At 37.4% G+C, this 14,927-nt stretch overlaps 1 long non-coding RNA gene across 2 annotated transcripts in view; it reads left to right on the forward strand.

Moving 5' to 3' along the window:
* The first annotated feature begins 13,156 nt into the window (after positions 1 to 13,156).
* Positions 13,157 to 14,927, forward strand: part of LOC310897635 — a 98,565-nt gene continuing 96,794 nt past the window's right edge. The window contains exons 1-2 of one of the 2 annotated variants that reach the window (XR_014582423.1): positions 13,157 to 13,403; positions 14,333 to 14,730. This is a non-coding gene — a long non-coding RNA (uncharacterized lncRNA). The remainder of the gene's footprint in view (positions 13,404 to 14,332; positions 14,731 to 14,927) is intronic. The other variant, XR_014582424.1, reaches the window with a different exon arrangement.

A 14,927-nucleotide genomic window follows, 5' to 3' on the forward strand; every position in this document is an offset into this window, starting at 1 on the left:
GAGGTTGGACTCGATGATCTTGAGGTCTCTTCCAACCTAGAAATCTGTGATACTGTGATACTGTGAGATCTCAGAAGTGCATTCTCATTTGAATTCGTCAGAAAATGCCACAGTTACAGAATGAATGTAATGGCCATGGTGCTTATTTGTGCTCATATTCTGCAGCTGCTGTGAAGAGCTTTCTCAGGCTTTGCCTCTGGTTGACAGTTTGGACAGTCCTTCTGAGCTTCCTTTAGCCATGCCTGTCAGATAGCCCTTCTGAGCCTCTTTTGATATCTACTGTTCAAAATACAAATAATCTCCAGCCAAGTCACTGAAGCCACCCCAAACTACTGACATCTCTTCATAACTCTCATTGGAGTACTTTGTGACTTTCTGTCTCTCTCTCTTTTTTTTTTTTTTTAATACAAGGTTGATAATTTGTCTTTGTCTTGTTTGATTTGCCACCTGCAACAGTCCAGGCAGTCATTGCAATAAGTGACATTGCAAGCATGCCCACAGATTGAGGGTCACTGACTAGAGCCACCTGAAGGAAGAGAATTCAAGTATCCCTTCTCCAAAACAACCTCTGAAGGCAGACTGTATGTGGATAGCAACAGCAGGCAGACTTGGTAGTGTATGCAGTGTGTCCATGGAGTTTAGGGAGCTTACTAGTGCCTAAAACTTCTTCCTTTATTTCTTGGGAGGGAATGGCTGGTTGCTTCAAACATCAAGATCCCCCGAGCACTCTTCAGAGAAGGACTGTTTTCAGAGCTGTGCATTGACTAGAGGCACTTGCTTCTACTGAGACAATGAGTTTCTGCCAGACAGCAGGCAACTGTGAATAATACCAGGGAATATCACATCCTTGGGATGAGTTGGCACAGATGTAATGTCAACATGGTTGTCAAAAAAAGAATTTGGGACTAGGAGGAGACTGTTTGCAGGAATGATCTGGGAAGAAGGGTGGAATTGGATGGATAGAATCAGTGTCCCCAGGCAAACGGGGAGAACAGTGGACTTGAGATGTCTGGCAATTCAAATGGCTAGTGTCAGAGAGAGATGGGAACATGAAATGCAAAAAAATACAATTTCATTCTGTGACTTGCATTTGTAATTATTGATGTATACAGTGGTGAAAGGAACAAGTGGTGAAGTGTGATCTCTATAAAGGCAATGATGAAGAAAAATAATCTCTCTCCCAAACTATTGTATTTGTAGGTTAAAACTTAATTATTTGTAATATATACCTTATATTACTAACTTTCAGATAAATATACTTAGTTAATGGCCAAATTCATATCTCAGTGAAGTCAATGGCAAAATTGTAGGTCAAATCAGTCCAAAGACACTACAAATAGAGTATAAAACACTGCTAAAGGAAAAAAATTCTCATTTTGGCTTTATATAAATAGCCAAAAATAAGTAGATTAACTATAGGAAAAGTATTTTTCCCACCTTCATCCCTGCACTTTCCACCATTATTCAAATGCCCACATCCCTTAAAGACTTCAGAATTGGCTGCCCGTTTGTGAATGCCTCATTAGCTATTCATCACAGTCACAAGTGTTGGCCAAATGTTTTTCTTGGACTACCAATGTGCAACAGTCTTTTTTAATGCAGTTGTTGCTTCCATTATGTTATTTCCTCACTGTTGGCTGCTGTTCCCTGATTCAGACTTTTAACTTTTGATAATTTGTTTCGGGTCACAGTGTTCATTGGCTTTGCTTTTCCAGAAGACCAAGTATTAGGGAGGTAAATAGATATGATCACTGGCATGGAAAATGGAAGAGACATTTTCATATGTGGAAGAATGCAACTGCAGAGGAAAACATCCTACAGATTCATAGCACAGGAAGTCAGGAGATACCAGTATGAGCAGTTTGTTTCAGCTGACACAGCCTATATATAGGTTTCTGGTATGTTTTATAAAGAAGCATCAGAACTCAACATTGTCCATGAAAATGAAGACAGTACTTGATGTTTCAATACTTATTTTAATAACAGAAGTATCTTGGAAACTTCTGCCTAAGAGCACACCTATAATGCAGTGGTTGCGGTTCCTCTAGACAAACAAATTTACTAGAGAAATGAAAGAGTGGTTATTAGACCTAAGATCACTCACTAATTAGGTGAGTTTTGACAGGTTTTTGACTTGTTTAGAGGAGGAAGGGGATTGCTAAATTTGTGTATTTTCTATAGCCACTTTCTTGGTTTTTCACAATAATAAAGGAAGAACATCAGCTCCACCACCAAAAAGTTCAGTCATGGTTCACAGCTGATTGTTCCAATCAAAGCAATTGTTTTTACGTGTATATTATGTGTTACAGTGGTGGTAGGATCTCCACTTTTAAGGTAATGGTTGAAATATAAGCCTGTGCGCATATATTATCTGACTTTTGATGCCTTGGCAGACTTGCTATTTTCATCTTTCAGTCCAAGAAAAATCTTTTTCTTGTGTATAATTTCCTGCTAAGGCTGGGAGAAGCTTGTTTCTCTATGAAGCTATGGCAGAACCTGGGAAGTTGTTTTAGGTGGAAGCTGGTGGGCTGCAGAGCTGGAGACACTCACTCCAGCTGCACTCTCATATCTTGCCTCTTTTCTATGAGTTTGGCAGGGACCGTTTTGCTTTCAGGTTGAAGTATTTATCTTCTCTATGTCTGCACTTGCATAATGACAGTGACGGAAAGTCTCTGGAGTCTCCACAGGCTTAGTCTTGGATTTAAAGCTTCCACATCTTCCCTACCTCACTCCATATCCCAAGGATGAAAGTGACCATGCAGATCATTTCATTAGAGGAAAAGTTTGTGTTTTCTCTGTCTGCTGCACTTGGGGTATAGCTGGCAGTAGTGCCAACTGTAACACGGTAATTAAATTTTTAGTCTTTTATACTGTACTATGCCTAGCAGGAAAAGTGTGTTTTCTTACAGTTTCCTCCCAAGCAATTTTTTTTTCTCTCATCTGATAATTTTGCTTTAACTCCTGAGGAAGACAAATGTACGTTGAGTTAAGCGAAAGGTAACTTGCCAATATCCTATAGCCCATAGTGAGATCTTGAGTTGTGATGTATTAGACATTCCCCATGCACTGCAGCAATTTTCAACTGGGATTAGAGGATACTTGTGAAACCAGAAGATGGTACAGGCTAACCTGAGGAAAGCATGTTTAAAAAGAGGCTAAGTATAGTACGCGAATTAGATTTACATCTGATACCACAGGCAGTTAAATGATAAAAAGCCTTAAAGGTCAGATTCTTATATGAAATATATTACATATTCATGTAATATATGCATAACACAGTGCTAGGGGAAAGAGTCCTGTAACTCTAGAGTTCCAAGTATTGCCTGTCTTTTTTCACACATAATGGGCCTACCAGCTTCCAGACTTTCCATGTAGAACACATGATGCCCCTGTGACATAAAATGAATTTGAAACCTTGCCATGCATATGCACCTTGATTGTGTATTCTGTGTATCCTATGGCCAGAGAACTGTCATAAATCAGAGAAAAACCTGTAGCCCCTTAAGACAGCAGTTCTTCTGGCCAACCTGGCTAAACATTGCAACAAGTTGAAATAAAATACTTGGAATGTACTCAGTTAATTCTGGCAGATAAATGAAAATATTTTGGGATTTGACTTGAGATTTATGAGTAGATTTGCAATGATTGCAGCCTTAACAGGCTTCTTAATGTAATTAGCTCTACAACTATATACATTTGCATATCATCAGTCTTGACCTTGTGAATCTGAGGGCATGAAAAGACAAAGAGAGGTGGTGGTAATCAGCTGAGGGGCTTGCTTCCTAACTTGCAAATATAAAATCTTTTAGGTCAGAAAAATGAGGGGCAGAGGAAAGACTAAGCTGTTATCCAGAGAGGACATACAAGGCTCTCTGATATGAAGTAGCTTTTTTTGTAGTTGTTGTTGGATGAACATAATGTTATTCTGAGCTGTTACACCCTAGTAGCTGTGACAGCCATTGACTGGGCTCACTGAAGGCACAAACAACCCATCTGGATATCTTAGTTAAATATTCAATGCAGCTGATATTTCATTCAGATGAAATTAAACTGTCAACTAAACGACTCATTTGGACCAGCGGGTAAAGGTTATACTGGAATTTTACAATTTATGAGACAGCAAGTCAATAAGGTGAAACAGAAAATTCCCTGAGCTTTGATTGGTTATTGGACAAATATCATTGCTGTTAGATAGATGGGCAAATTTATTTGGAAAAAATATTTAAAGCTTCTCTGTTTCTGTGGCAGCCATCTGAAGGTTAACCCACTAAAGTGGAAATGCCTTAAGATGGGCAGACGCAGAGGTCTTGACAAGAAGTATATATGTTATGGCCTCTGATGGGCTTTTATGGAGGAAACTGATTAAATCTGTCTGAGCACAGAGGTCTTGACAAGAAGTATATATGTTGTGACCTCTGATAAGCTTTTATGGAGGAAACTGATTAAATTTGTCTGAGCTCTTTTGAGGAGGGATCCTTGTGAGAAGAACTCTGTCCTAATACAGAGGTTGCTTTCAGAGATGAGCCTTTGTGAGATCTCAGCTGTGGTGTGAATAAAGCTGAACTCACATACTAATTTCATGTTAAAGTACCATGATTTTTTTATATCTGCTTCCAGTAGTAAGAATGACTTCTTTTGCATTTAGCAAAATGCCAAAACCATTCATTTCATTTTATGCATTCTATTGTGCCCTAAACTGTTGCAAATACCATCACGTGAAGTAAAGGAGTAATTACATCAATTACAGCTGAGGAAGAGAAATACATTAGATGAATCTTGGTCTGTGGGATGTGAAAATAGCACTGCTTTTCTCAGTGTAATTTAGGATGCTGATTTAATTAAGGCTTCCTTTACTGGCAACAGACAGAGAGACAGACAACTTTTAAAGTGTGATGCATCCAATTCTAACACCCTAAGACAACTCTTTCCAACTTTTTTTTTTTTTTTTTGGGGGGGGAGGATTTCAAGACTGATAGGAGTTTACCTTCAACTTTTTTTTCTTTAAGCTAAATAACTTAATTTCTTTCAAGTTTTCCTCATAGCATATATTTTCTTAAGTCTGTCCAACTTGTCTATGGTCAGAGATGAAAAATAGACACAATATTTCAGTTGAGGACTTCTGAGTAGAACAGAAGATTTACTTCACATCTCTTACCATTGACTCCTGCTCAAGAATCTCATAACTTTGTTTTCCTTTTTTTTTTTTTGCAGCAGGATGACATTAGGTTATGTTTAGATTGTGCCTGTTTAGACTGCTGTTAAGCCAGTTGTTCCCCACCCAGTTGCTTATTGCCACAGAAATGTTGAAACTCGCACTTGTTTTTATTAAATTGCATCTAACTTTTTACAGAACTTTTTTGCAATGTGTCAGAATTTTGAGTTCTAACACTATCATTCAAAGCTCTTTTAGCTGCTGATGTTCTTATTTACATCTTGACCTGTCATTAAGATGAAGATATTGACCAGTATTGGAACCATACCATAATTCCACTGAATACATGCTCTCACTTTGATACTTCATGTTTCAGATCTTCAGTCTGAATACCATTTTCAAGTAAGTTTTGCAATAGCCTATAATGGTATAACCTAGGCCACACTCCCCTGTTTCGCTTCCAAGACTATTCCCCTATCTCACTTCAGGAAGGCAATGTCAAAAGTCTTATGAAAGCTGAGATATATGTATTGCGTTCTCCTATCCCCAGCGTCACTTAGAGAAATGTATTGGTTGATTGAAACATAACACCCCCATGTTATTCATATAAGTAATATATGAATATAATCTGCTAAAATGACAGACAGTGATTAATGCTACTTAAAATGGCCTCTGCGTGACTTTTTTTGATCATGCTAGCATAGTGCTCTTCATCCGATTCTGCGTAAATATGGCTGTGAATTTTGCTTCTGGAAAGAGCTTTCCTGTCCATACTGTTTTTGGCTACTCATTTCTCATGAATTCTTGTTACTAACAAGAAGTATAGAGAAGTATTCCCTGTATGGAGGAAATGGTTACCTCACAGTCACTCCTCTATTTTTTTTTTTTTGACATTCCCAAATCAATCGGACTTTGTGAGCTACTTAAAAAATTAATCTCTCTCTTTTTCTTTTCCTCCATTCAAAAGAACAATGCAAATCACTAAACAATTAGACCACCGGGTTAGCCCCTGCAGGCCCTTATTTTTAAAGGTCTTGTTTTTATATCAGTGAAATGCAAAGATGTATTGCACTTGGCACATGCAGAGACAATGGAAAAAACATTTCCTTAAGAATAACTTTCCTGTACTTCAGTACAATTGTCCTCTCAGCTGATTGAAGGGCAATGCAATGACAATTTAGGAAAATAAAGAAATAAATGCTCAACAATAATGATTGCAATAATTGCAATGATGATTGCAAAAAACCAAGAGTTCATGCAAATTAACTTGAAAAGGAAAATGCTGATATTCACACTGTTTTTGACATTTATGAATTATACACAATTTGTTGCAAAAACTTGGTTGCCACATGATTTTAGTTTTGTTTGGAAAGTGTTTTGGGATACCTTATATGAACATTTCTGAACAAAATTAAGCTGTTCTGAAGCACAATGGAATTGCACATTTATTTTGAGCTTTTAAAACAGATAACGATCAAACGAACCCTGGTAATAAAACAGAACTCTGAAAAACAATTCTTGTAACATCTGCAATATCTGATTAAAACATTGTGGATGCTTGTGGTACGTCTTCTAGAAGAAGCACAGAATATTTATCCATATATGAAAAACACAATGTTGACCAAATTTATCATGCGAAACTTTTTCATCTGTTTCCCGGGACTATTGTAATAGTGTAGCAAATGGTAGCTCTGTACAGGCTCTGTAGAAAAGGAGCTTTCCCTTAGTGCTGTAAGACATTGAAGGCATGTTGCCACAGTAAGGGGAAAGAGTATATATTTGCAAGTCTGCTGTGAGGTATTAAATGTGCTCTGAATTATTACAAATATATTAGGGATACTGAAATTCCATCAACAGAAAAGAGAATCTCTTTCTGAAACAATCTCTCCAGTGTTAGTTTTTTTTGTATATTATATATATGTACATATTTATCCATATGGAAGGATAAATATTAGAAAAATATATATGAAAAATAATGTGCTTGATGTTAGACAGAGAAAGAAACATTTTCTTTGGTTGTATCTTAGATTAAGGTTGCTTGTCCTCTTTTTTTTTTTTTTTTAAGCACAGTTCTTTAGTTCTTTCCTCTGTGATAATTTGTCTGTCTAAATTCCTTCTCCATCACATCATATATGGACACTTCTTTGTTAGGAAAGTCGCCTGCAAAGGCTAGTGTAGACTAATTGCAATTTCTTTGTTTCCTGACAAAAAGCCAGCACTTCTATTAAAATGGTCTTGCTGTATAGGTTAACTATTCCATGACATTCAAGAAGTATTGGCTAAACCTGTACTAGTAAGCTAGCACTAGCCAAGGACAGTTCTCTGCCACAGGGCTATTTGAAACTGTCTGGTCAAGTCCCTCCTCTTAAACTGTCTTACCCTACAGAACAGGTGGCTGTGCCCAGGTGTTTGCTGAGAAAGAACCCTGGTCCAAGCCAGCTCCCTGGCTGTGCCCAGCACTCATCTGAGCTGCCGGCTGTCTGGCCAAAACCTGCTGGGAGCCATGCAGGAGATTAAGTTCTTGTGTCTGGAAACATTCCCTGGCACTGCTCATTTCACTTGTATAAACGTAGCCACGATGTCTAACTTGAGCATATGCTAAGTAGGGCCACCAGGCCAGCAAAAGTTACATTTTAAAAATCAGATTCTTTTTTAAATTAATATTTAGAGGATAGTGATTTATAAACATGCAAAACTGGGATTCAAACAGTTTATTTGCATACAAAATTAAAAGGTATACGTTACTATAAGTGCTGTACACACGCAGCTGTTGTAACACGGTTGCTGCCTGTAGGATTAAAAATTTTGACTTGCAAAATGCCGTGAATTGTGATACCATAGTGCCTGTTCAAACTTGCACCCCTCCCTGGCCCCCGACAAAGCTCCTGACTGTAGTGGGGGGCAACTCACAGGGTTGGATTGGCTGGTGTGGTTGTAGTTTCTCTTCGTCTTCTCTGTTGCTGGCCCAGGATCCATGTTAGCCCCAGGGTCGTCAGCCACTGCCCCAGTGACGCCAGAGTAGGGCTGGTCCACAACTCCCCACAGCCTGGCCATGCCTGTCCACCCACCCCAGGGGCTTACGTCCTGGCCTGGCTTCAGCCAGTCCCCATCCCCAGAGAGGTGGCTGGTGCCAGGGCGGCCAGTGCTGTCCCTGTTCCTCCAGCTTCCCTGTTCCTTCCTGTTGGACTGTGTCATAGCAGTTCATCTCTATACTCCATATCCTGCTCAAAAACCATATATTCCAGCTAGAATCAGTAAAATATTTCTTTTCACATGGAAGTACCAAAGTAAAGCTATCTGAAACATTTTGTTGAGTATTTTAAATATCTGGAATTCTAGGTAAGGATGCTCCATCCGCATTGCTATAGGAATTAGGGAAAACAACCCCTAGATACAACTTGCTGAGTGCCCCTTCTTGACTTAATGTGAATTTTTCAGCCAGTAAGATTTATTTAAGGTCTTTCCAAAGGTTTCACCCTCTCATCAAAAACACGTACTCCATCTAAATTTTGTTCCACTTACGTCACATGGTGGGACATGTATATGCTTTTACACCGAAGGTGAGGAATGCCATTGTGATGACTTAAGAAATCCTATTTAACAAATACATATAACAAATCTTGGAAGAGAACACCTTGAACAGTTTAGTTTTCAGAAAGAATGGCAATGCCAATTTTATCTGATGTTCCAGCTATATGTAAAATTACAGTTCTTCTATTGTGATTAAGTACATAGGAAAAATGAACAAGCCCCAACTGGAATTTTAAAAACAGGAAGAATTTGCAGAGTTAATGCAGAATATGCATAAAGAGAAAGCATAATAACTCCCCAAATAGTATATGGAATTGTATTTCGAAATGATCATCAGCTGCTGTTTTATTTTTAATTGGCTCAAATACAGTCATAAGACAAGAAAATACAGCATGCAGTTATAAAATAGAGATGTTTTATGGTCATTGATAAGCTCATTAGCATGTTAAGTAGTGCAATACATGTGTAAAATCAAATATAGTTTCTCAATTCCTAGTTCTCATAAAATTTAAACCTATTTAGGTTACTCAAACTAATAACACAATAAACACTTTACATTTCCTAGGTAATTTGGAATTTGGTTTTATTGCACATTCCTGAGTTAATTAGCACAGGGCTCAATGTTATTTTCAACTTATTTTCAAGACATTAATTTACCGTCAACAAATAGTAATTGTTACAGAGAAGTAAGAATTATATTAAGAACATAACATTATTCTTGCTCCTTAAGGATTCTTAATTTTAATGTCCACAGATTAAAAATTGCTCATGGATTTCATACATTTTTATGAATAAGTCTTTATATACAAATATATAAATACTCCTCCATTTATATGGTATGAATTAAAGTGCAACAAACCACAGACAAAGGGAATAGATGATGTGTTTGAAGTCAGAATACTTTAGCCCTGCTTGTGGTGAGTGAAGACAGGAAATATCATGAAAAATATATTTTAGATGTAATAGATATCTATTCGTCTATATGTTACATTTTCAGTAACAGAGTTGGTAATCTTTCATAAATAAAACTAAAATTCAGTGATTTTCATAAGTTTGACTAGACATTCACAGCCATCTTTGGAAAGTTTGAGGATGGTAGAATTAGTTCAGGAGACATCAGACGATTGTATAGTCCAGGACTCTGCAATGAGGGATTCTGAACAGATATACAGCAAACCTGCTAAACTTCGCTGTTTTTTTTTTTTTTTTTTTCTAAAGCAGTCTAGCAGTCTACTTTATATTTTTACCAACTTGCTGGCTGAAGATTTTGTTTCATGCTCAACACCACATCTTTTTCTTTGGAAATTATACCAATTTATTCTGCATAGTTGTTGAATCTGAATAAGAACAGCTGAATTGCTGTGGAAAACAGCTGGTTACAGTCCTATTTATAGCAAGTTTAACGCACTGGAAAAAAGTGATCCTGTTTTCTTTCTGTCTTTTTAGAGTAATCAAACTTAATTTCTTCATTAATCTTGTTCTCTAAATCTCTAAGTGTTCTTGCTACTCTCATCTGGATTGTCCCAAATTGTCCACCTTTTTCTTCAAGGATTACTCTGGACTGGACCTAGCGGAGGCCTTCCTTCTTCTGCATACACTCAAATACTCACGTGTTGTGCCCTGAGTTGGATGCTCTGTTAATACAACCTAGGAAACACATGATTTTCTTTCTTTTATTTGAAAAGCTTCCGTGGGTTTACCTCAGCTCGCTGCCAGCTGCTCTCTCACTCCCCTTCCTCAGCAAGACAGAGGGAGTAAATATGATCATAGAACCATTTAGATTGGAAAAGACCTCTAAGATCATCTGGTCCAACCTTTAACCTAGTACTGACAAGTCCACCATTAAGCCATGTCACTAAGCTCTACATCTACGTGTGTTTTGAAGACCTCCAGGGATGGTGACTCAACCATTTCCATGGGCAGCCTGTTCCAATACTTCACAACCCTTTCAGTGAAGAAATCTTTCCTAATATCTAACCTAAACCTCCTCTGGCATGACTTGAGGCCATTTCCTCTTGTCTAATACCTTGGTGCTTGGGAGAAGAGCTTGATCCCCACATCGCTATAGCCTCCTTTAAGGTAATTGTAGAGTGCAATAAGGTCTACCCTGAGCCTCTTTTTCTCCAAGCTAAACAACCCCAGTCCCTCAGCTACTCCTCATAAGACAACATAAAGATGGGGAGAGCACTCACCAGTTACCATTACAGGCAAAACAGACTTGACTTGGGGAAGATTAATTTATTGCCAATTAATAACAGATTAGGGTAGTGTGAAATAAAGTAAAAAACTCCTTCCCCCCTCTGTTCCCAGGCAGGGTTGCTTCCTTCACATTTTATCATTCCTCTCTCACAGCTGTCTCACAGCATTTTTTACCCTTTCTGAAAAACACTTCCCAGAGGCACTGCCATCTTGGCTGCTAGGCCCAGCCATGCCCTGCAGTGGGGCTGTTGGAGCTCGCTGGAGCTGGCTGTGTCCTGCAAGGGGCAGCCCTGGCCTCTCCTCACAGAAACCGCATTGCAGCACCCTCCCACCAACACCTGGACACATAAACCCAATGCAACTTCATTATTACTTCTGCCTTGTTTCCTTTAGGAACCACTAAAACCTCTGGATCTTGCTCTACCAGTCTCTACCCCCTTTTTTCCCCCTCTTCTTGTGGCTTGCAGTTTATTTTTCCTTCCTGCTTGTCTTGTATTGATCTTTGCAGATCATTGCTCCGTTTCAGCATTATTTTGAATTCTAATGTGGTTGCAAATCTTCCCAGTCTACTGTCACACACTCATTTTATCATTATCATTATCACTCCAAATCTAAGTTAAAAATTAAAATAATCATCGGATTGGGTGCCAACAAATTTTTGTCAAATCTTACGGGAAATGTTCTCCAATTTGATTACTACTTTTGAGAAAAATTTTCCATCATTCTATACCCATTTCTAGGTTATTCTAGCTAGATCATATTTCCTTGGTCTTGTTATGAAAATTATATACTGGGCAGTGTCAAAAGTCTTATTAAAGTTGAAATGTACAGCTTTCCCCTATGCATCTAGTCATCTACGCTGCCAAAGAAGATTACACTAACTTAGGAAGACATCTTCTGGAGTAATTAATTTTGACTACTTTTTATTCCTCCTTTATTTCTGAGGAAGTTGCAATTTTATATTTATTTATATTTATTTATTTTTAATTCCAGATTCTTTCTGAAGGTAGGCTGTAATTACTCTGGCTATTGTTTTTTCATTTCTTCAAACAGTTGGATACTTTAACATTCTCTCACAGTTCTCAGGAATCTTCACTTTCCTTGGTGACTTCATAGCACAATAAAAATATTGATGGTAATATAGGGCAAATTGAAAAGATTGGATACTAAGAATAAATTAGCTTTATGAATCTCTAATGAAAAGTAGTGAAACATTAGCATCTCTACAAATTGGAACTACCAGGTGGATTATCACTTCAAAATAACATTTGCACATCCAGGAAACAACTTGAAAGAAATACTAAAAAATGACAAGAAGAATCCCAACAGAAGTGCAAAGAAATTGGCCCTTCTAGCCTAGGACATCTGTGCAACAAGGCTTGCTTATGCTGTCTCACATACTGAAGAAAAGGGAATAGGAGACAGCATTGTACTCTAATACTCTTTATGTATTAGTATGCGCATTTTCATTGTTTACTGATGGCATCCTATGCTAATATAGATTAAAATCTCTCAGATAAGGCAAAATTTGCTATGAATACCCTCAATGATGATGTCTTTTTGCACAGATTATAATTTCCCAATAATCTGCCCTTTCAGGCCTGCCAGATACAATGACAAATTCAAGACTGCAGTTTAAAGTAAAGACATGTAGTTGTTTTGTTTGCATTTGTAATCTCCAGCTTCATGGCCTTTTTGTGCCTTCTCTAACTGGATGATGGCACACTTGATTTCCCTTTAATGTTGTACAGCTGAAAATGAGGTGGTGGTGAAATATTTGCTTAATTTCTCTCATTTTTGATTAGTTCAGCATTTTTGACCTTTTTTTTTTTTTTTTGTGGACTCTAGTCAGCTGCACTATTAATTCTGTACTGTAATCCTGATTCATACTACATGTTGACTAGAATAGAAGTTCTGAGAAAGTATACAAGAAATCTAAGCAAGTTATATTTGCTCGAGACTTAGTCTATGCTGTTCAACTTTGGCTGAGAATCTGTCCCTGAGCCACTGTACAGCTGTTGAGTTGTATTACAATTCTACTTTAGACCCGTAGGAAATATACAGCATTTTAAGTGTATTATCCATTTGCAAGCTTACTATTTTCCTTGAACTGGCTGTTTGTGTCTGATGTGAAGATTTTTAATCTTACAACATCAGTGAAGATGTGAGAATTATGTTCCCACTTTTCTGTTGTGTACTTTAGAAGTTACCATCTGGAAGAGAAAGAAGCTGAAGTTCACGGACAAGTCCTTTACCAGACATGATGAGGGAGGTGTTGAGAAAAGTGGCTTGAAGTTAGTGTTCTGCTTCCAGAGCTGAAAGCCAAACCTACTCCTGGCATGTCTTAGAACAGCCTGGGGGATGCACTGAACAGTTCTGGCTTTGTGCCTGCTAATGACTCATGTAAGCATTCTTATCACAAAGGGACTTCAGCAGAAGCCAAAGATCAGACCTTATTTGTGTATCTATGTGAGTGATAGCAGAAGGAAACGAAGCAATTCTTCATCTTCTTTTTCTGTAGGTAAATGCTTATCTTGTTCTTCTTTAATGAAATATCTTGTATGGGAAGCAACTAGGCATCAGCTATTCTTAAAATATCTTTGGAGTTGTAAACAACTTACATATGCAAGTCTTCTGCAAATGAATTTGTGAGAGTTGAGCAGAGCATGTCATTTTGGAAAGAATGTGGACTTTTTCTAAATGGGAACTATTAAGCTTTAAGCCACAAACCCTTAAAACTCCTTCATTTTAGCATGTGTTGGATATTGCCATACCCAAAAGAACGAGAGTTGAAAAAAATAAGCAACGTTGCTAGACATATGCAATATTTTGTGTCATCATGTTGAGTATGAAAAACCTGACACATCATCTGGAGCTAAGGAAAACTAGCAGTATATACAGAACAATTTAGCCTGTTCTCAGAACTACATTTCTGAAGCAAGATAGGACAGTATTGCCTAGAACATGGGTTTTAAAGATAGGCTTAAGGTAATATTAGTTGTGTATGGCAAAAAATATAAACATAGCTTGAATGTGGTGACTTTTTGTGATTCTATTACTAATTTGAAGTTCAAAACTGGAGTCTAACAGCTTGTTTCTATATTATTTTGTTAAAGTAACTTGCTATAATCTAGACTATAAAAGAATACCTTTTTTTTTTTTTTGAAACACAGGCCCCATATTTACTTTATTTTTCTTTTCATGTTGTTTTAATCAGAATAAGCTGTAAAGTCAGCTTCTTCCTATTATAATCAAGATTTTAGTTTCCGAGAGAACAATTTTCATTAAATTCTTATTTTCCTTGAAGGAAAAGGGAATGTTGAGAGTAAATATAGGTTAATGCTTCTTAATTTTAGTGGTGAATGAGAACTAAATATGGGGCTGATTGCTGTATAGATTTTTTCCAATCACTTATTTTTATACTGATTTTTTTTCCACTTGGTCTTTCAGAAGGGATGTTATACATCTGGAATTATGTTGCATTTATTTGGAAGATGAACTTCAATTTCTATTTCATATAAAATATAGACTATTTCTTTAGTTGCTTAACAAAAGCAAAGCATTTCTATTTTATTGCTATCCAGCAATGACCTCTGACTGGGATAAGTTGAATGACTCCAAGGAAGACCATGGGTCGTCATTTTCCAAGACCTTGAAGGAAGTTTTTTTTTGAGGCAGAGTTAATGCAAGTCTCAAGCTACAGGAACAGAGGGAAGGCAATGGTGTCTCATCTTTTGAGTCAGATAGTTGCATGAGAAGAGGAGGATATTATGGAAGCCAAGACTTGGGGAGTGAAAGTCATTCCAGTCCTTGACAAGCTTCTGTGAATCTCTGGGAAGTTAACAAAGGTGAATCTGTGTGCCAGCAGACCATTATGTCCTGGCTTAGGGTTGCAGTTCTGTCTCTATTGTCTATCTCTATAGTCTGCCAGTGTGGGTTTTAAAACTTTTTTTTTTTTTTGTAAAAATCTTTATGTGTTTTGTTTTCTATTTTTCTGCTTGCTTTTTAAACAGTCTATGAAAAGGCATCATATGCAAGCCTTATC

This window comes from Anser anser, assembly GCF_964211835.1.
Source record: "Anser anser genome assembly, chromosome: 3".
Lineage (NCBI taxonomy): Eukaryota > Metazoa > Chordata > Aves > Anseriformes > Anatidae > Anser > Anser anser.